We start from the raw sequence: 6,630 nt of genomic DNA on the forward strand, positions 1-6,630 counted from the left end.
TGACATGATTTGGTTTCTCCTTTATTTGGCTATTCCTTTAGGTTAGTTCCTCCCGTTGCTGATTTGCATCATTGTTTTTCATCTCTTCCTCATGGAATATTTTGCTGAGAATGTTCTGTAATGCCGGCTTTCTTTTTGTAAGTTCCTTTAGTTTTTGTTTATCATGGAAGGATCTTATTTCATCGTCAAATCTGAAAGTTAGTTTTGCTGGGTATAAGATTCTTGGTTGGCATCCGTTTTCTTTCAGGGTTTGGTAAATGTTGTTCCAGGCCCTTCTAGGTTTTAGGGTCTGGATTGAAAAATCTGCTGATATTCTTATTGGTTTCCTCCCAAATGTAATTTGATTCTTTTCTCTCGCAGTCTTTAAAATTCTGTCTTTATTTTGTATGTTAGTTATTTTCGTAATAATGTGCCTTGGTGTGGGTCTGTTGTAATTTTGTATATTTGGAATCCTATAAGCCTCTTGTACCTGTTTTTCCATTTCATTCTTCAGATTTGGAAAATTTTCTGATATTATATCATTGAATAGATTGTTCATTCCTTTGGTGTGTTTCTCTAAGCCTTCCTCAATCCCAATAATTCTTAAATCTGGCCTTTTCATGATATCCCATAATTCTTGTAGATTCTGTTCATGATTTCTTAACATCTTCTCTGTTCAATTTTGTTTTCAAGGTTAAATATTTTGTCTTCAATGTCTGAGGTTCTGTTTTCCAGGTGTTCTATCCTATTGGTTATGCTTTCTATGTAGTTTTTAACTTGGTTTATTGTTTCCTTCATTTCATGGATTTCTGTTTGTTTGGTTTTTTTTTTTTTGCAATATCTCTAACTCTTTATTGAAATGATCTCTTGCTTCCCATATTTGCTCTTTTAACTGTTGATTGTTGCGATCATTTAATGCCTGCATTTGCACTTTCATCTCCTCCTTCAATGCCTACTTTTGCTCTTTCATCTCCTCATTTGCTTCTCTGATTGTTTTAATTATGTACATTATGAACTCCCTTTCTGACATTTCTTCTGCTGTGCTGTCTTTGGGTTTTATTGATATAGTATCTAGGTTTGTTTGGGACATTTTCTTCCCTTGTTTTCTCATATTGGTCAGATGTCAGTGGGACTCTGAGATATTGCAGATTTCCTCTATTGGTTTATAGTGTCCTGGTAGATTTCCAGTATATCACCTCCCAGCCTCCAGTAGCGTGAAGTCTTGGAGGAACTTGATAATGCAGTGCTTTTGAAGGAAGCTGCCCCTAGCCTGCTACTAGTTCCAGGACTTGGAGTTGGCTCTGTTCGGAAAGACTCTCACTGGGCTGTCTGCTCCAATAAGCTGGCCATGGAAGGAGCCTGCCGCAGGAGGTAGCAGGACTGCTTGCAGAAGACTCTGGCTGCCCTGCCCTGGTCCCAGAGGCTGCCTGCAGGCCGGAGCTCACCGCTGGTTCCGTGAGTTGGAGCTGGCTGTGTTCAGAAAGGCTCTCACTGGGGACCTGCTCCGAGAAGTTGGCCGTGGGAAGGAACCCCCCGCCGGAGAGTGCAGGGCTGCCTGGTGAAGACTCTATCTGCCCTGACCTGCTCTGAGAAGCTGCCTCTGTCCGGGCCTGCTGCCTGGGCCAAACTTCACCTGGTGGGGGAGACTCACCCCATGGCTCTATTGTAGCCTGAGTCTCTCAATGCCTCCCCTTCTTGAATCCTGGTTTCTGGAGCGACAAGAGATGTAGTCACCCTCTAGTCCGCCATCTTGGATCACTCCATGGAAGGAGCCTACTGCCGGAGGGAGCAGGGCTCCTTGGAGAAGTCTCTGGCTTCCTGCTCTAGTCCTAGAGTCTGCCTGTGGGCTGAAGCTCGCCACTGGCTCCAGGACTTGGAGCTGGCTCTGTGCAGAAAGGCTCTCACAGGGCGGCCTACTCCGAGAAGCTGGCCGTGGGAAGGAGCCCGCTGCCAGAGGGAGCAGGGCTGCCTGGGGAAGACTCTATCTGACCTACTCTTCTCTGAGAAGCCACCGCGTCTGGGTCTGCCATCCTGGCCGAGTTTCACCCGGTGGGGGAGGCTCACCCCGTGGCTCTATGTCTGTCCGAGTCTCTCAATGCCTCCCCTTCTTGAATCCTGGGTTCTGGAGCAACTGGAGATGCAGTCACCCGCTATTCTGCCATCTTGGGTCACCTATCCCTAATTTTTTTAGTATTTTGATCATGAAGGGATGCTGTAGTTTGTCAAATGTTTATTCTGCCTCCATTGAGATTGTTATGTCATTCTTGTTTTAAGTCTGTTGATACTATGAATTATGCTTATTCATTTCTGTATGTTGAACTAACCCTACATCCCTGGGCTGAGCCCCACTTGATTGTGAAGCACTAACTTTTAAAAATGTTTTTGTATGTTTGTTGACAGAATTTTATTGAGAATTTTTATATCTTTGCTCATCAGGGATATTTTTTGAAGGTTTTTTTTTTTTTTTTCCTTTAGCACACATATACAGAATAATTTATCTATCAATGAGCAAATACACTTTTTGTCAGCAGTACATGAATCCTCCTCTAAAATAGAACATATCTTATACTACAAATGAACTCTTAGTAAACACAAAAAATGGAGATAATGCCTTGCAGTCTATCAATCATAATGGACTGAATGTAGAAATCAATAATAAAATAAACAATAGAAGTTGTTCTACCACATGGAGACTAAATAATACAATATTCAATGATGAATGGATAGTAGAAGAAATCAAGGATGAAATGAGATTGCTAATACAACATACCAAAATCTCTGGGACACTGTGAAGGCAGTACTAAGAGGACAGTTCATTGCATTGAGCTCATTTATTAAAAGAATAAAAAGTCAACAAATAAATGACCTACCATTATATCTCAAAGCCCTAGAAAGAGAAGAACAAAGCAACACCAAAAACAGTAGAAGAAAAGAAATAATTAAAATCAGAGTTGAAATCAATGAAATTGAAACAAAGGAACAATTGAAAAAACTGACAAAACATAAAGTTGGTTCTTTGAAAAAAATCAATACAATCGATAAACCCCTAGCCACACTAATGAAGAGAAAAAGAGAGGAGACCAAAGTTACTAAAATACATGATGAAAAAGGAAATATCACAATGGATGCAACTGAAATACAGAAAACAATTAGAAACTATTATGAAAATTTATATTCCAATAAAATTAAAAATATTGAAGACACTGACAAAGTTCTAGAGACATATGATCTACCTAAACTGAATTAAGAGGTCATACTTGATTTAAACAGATTTCAAGTAATGAAATAGAAAATGCCATTAAAAACTACCAATTAAAAAAAGCCCAGGACCAGATGGATTCTCAGCCAAGTTCTCCAGGACCTTCAAAGTAGAATTAATATCAATACTCCTCAAATTATTCCATGAAATAGAAAATGAGGAAACCCTTCTAAACTATAGAGCAATATCTCTAATACAGATTTTTGTATGTAGATAGAGCTAAGGAGCCACTACTACTACAATAGAAAAATAATATTAAACCAAAAAAAATTTAGAAAAAGGAGTTGTAGAAGATATTCACATTTGCAAGTAATAAAATTTGTCTTTTTAGTTCACTAGCTGAACAGAAAAAATATTGGTATGTGTGGTCCTTGAGATTGTGACTCAGGTCTTTCTCCATCTAAGTTCATACTCCTCACCACTTGAAAACATGAATAGGGATTGCATGTCCCCTATGCAAGAAACTTCTGAGAAAAAAAAATACATTCGTTTGGAAAAAACCAAATAGAACTGTCAAAATTAATGTCACTTTAGTAAATTACACAATATATCAGATCATTTTATTATAAAGTGCATAACAGTTTTAAAATTTTTATGCAGTTAAAGTTTGTGAAAATCTACACAGACTGAATCAGAGTGGACAAGATTTATTAGTCTAGTAACCAGCAATATCAGCAATGCAATGCTATTCTAGGGCCATGGAGAGCAACAGTTCACAAGTAAACAGACATGGATAAGAAGATTTCCTGGCTTCATTAATTTGGGGATCAGGTTTATTAACTTGGTGCTTCCTATATTAAGAAATTAAGAAGGGTGATAATTGCCATTTCTAAAATATATGAGTTCGTTTCCTGTTTGGGGACCTGTAGGAGGCCAACCACATGATCACAGAGTTTGTACATGGAAAAGGGATTGTTTGACTGTTAGTGACAACAGATCCTTTGTGCACTATCTGTACTTTGCCAGGATTCTCTTTTTTATGGAGTGGGGTGCATAGTGGCCATCCTTGGAATTCCTGATAGCCAACATGTTTCTGATGAATGTGTGAGTAATGATTAATGAATCTATGCTCAGATTTGAAGATTGATCCTTTTATGTCTAAAGCTGCAATTTGAGGACAAGAATGATGCCAATAGAATTTTATCAGGACAGATTTATAAAACCCAAAGGAAAGAGAGCTAGATGTATAATGTGTTGTGTAACTTTCTTACACAGCAAGAATGCAATGGGGCATACATCATTTTTGAAAACAGACAAGATGATTCTTACAAAGGAAAGTACCATTTAACATAATCAACCAATCATATTGGTTATTTGTCCCATCAAATCGGAAATGTGCGTTCTTATAACAACATCTATAGAAATGTTGATCACTGCTTTTATTCATAAATACTCAATTGGAAGTAATCAAAATGTCATTCACTGAGTGAATGGATAAACAAACCAATATTCATCCCCAGAATGAAATAATAGTGAATAGAAATAAATATAATTTTGTACACAGTGACATGGAGGAAACAAACATTTTTATAGAAAGGAAGATACGCTGAAACAGCTATGTTTTGTATTGTCTGAAGAATAAAATTTTCTGGAAAAGGTAAATTATGGAAATAATGAAGAGTCTGGCATTTGGGAAAAGGAGAAAGGGATGAATTGACAGAGCAAAGAGAATATGAAGGGCAGTATAACTACTCTGTATTTTCCTCTATTGATGGGCACATGACTATATGCATTTTGACAAACACATAGAGCACATAGAACCCCTAACCAGGATGATCCAAAATGATCAGCTTAACCATGATTCTAGAACTTACATTCCTCAGGTAGATCATAGACTCTGGAGGGATCATGGCTGTGTATACAGCAGGAGGTGCTGTAGGACTATCTTCAGAAGGAGACTCTTCTGAGGTATCCAGGTGCAAATTGCCTTAGAGTGTCCTGGACATTGTACAAATGTGTTTTCATCTGGAGGAATTATAGATATTTTCTTAACTAAAAGTAAAGAAAACAAAATAAAAGACCTCTGCCAACAGTGTCTTTACAGTTCTATCTCTGCTTCTGCGTATCAGTGACTCTATAGGAAAAAAGAGAGACTAGATCAAGTTGGAAGAGCAGCACCATATGGGATGTTGTATGCCATTGGGGTGAGGGACGTGAAATAGAACTCAAGAAGCTTAATCTATAGGTGTTGTGTCTGATGAAGGTTTTTAGGGATGATTAGGAATTATTTGGAGAGGGAAGTTCAGAGGTAAGAGTTCAAAGGAGAATACATCATAGAATATATTATTCAATCAAATTAATGAAGAAGTTTTATTTGTCCTATGTATGGGGTTATTAAATGGGGTGGGTTATTAAAGGGGATTACTGGAGTTGATGCTGTATAGCTGGAGAGGCAAGTAGAGATCAAACCATCAGGATGACCTCCACTAAGAAGAACAGGCAGAGACACCAAAGAACTGTAAGGTGAGAGGAAAAAACTCACATTGGCATTTAACCAGTTTATCTCTCCCAGTAAAACTGGCAAAGCAAAACTGAGCAAGACCTGGGATAGAAAGACAAGTTCCCTACTAGGGAGAGGCTGTGGGGCAGATCTAGGTCACTGAGAGTGCAGATGTAGAGGAGACAGCAACTCAAGATCTCTCTTTTTAGTGAATTCACTGGGGATTGCTTAGGTATTTACACATGCAAGTGTATTGGATGGCATTCACTTTTTCACTGAGATTTTGGATGAAAAATTATGATCAAAATAAACGCGGGGCATTGATATATTTTACTCACAATTTGAGGACAGCAAATACTAGTTTTGTTTTGTTTTCCTGTAGGGAAAAAGGATGTTTTAAGGACAAAAAATCATTTACTAATCCATGATTAGTTAGAAATACACACAAGAAAATCAGTGTTTAAAAAGTGAAAAGTTTTTCCAAGATTGTGGGCATTCATTGGGATTTTCAGACTCACCATAAGAGATAATATGATGAACATTTCTGTGATTTGTTAAAGTGGACATTTACTCTGCTTGTAAGTATGCATCTGTGTATATACTCTATTCTTCATATGAAACATAAGATATTATACTAATATTGTATAATATTACTTATGGATTAGGTTACCAGAGGCAATAACTGCAATTATATTCATAATGTAAGGACAACAATTTCTGACACATAATAAGTTCCACAAAATATCTGTGTAATAATGAAATTTAGTGACACTGTGAGCATAAGTATCAAGTATAAGCCTGTTTGTAGAATATCTGGATTTTTTTTTTTTTTTTTTTGGTATTTGCAATTGAACGCAGTAGTGCTAAAACACTGAGCAACATCCCCAGATCTTTTTTATTTTTTATTTTGAGACAGATTCTCACTAATATGCTGAGACTGACTTTGAACCTG

The sequence above is a fragment of the Sciurus carolinensis genome, chromosome 8, assembly GCF_902686445.1.
Source record: "Sciurus carolinensis chromosome 8, mSciCar1.2, whole genome shotgun sequence".
Lineage (NCBI taxonomy): Eukaryota > Metazoa > Chordata > Mammalia > Rodentia > Sciuridae > Sciurus > Sciurus carolinensis.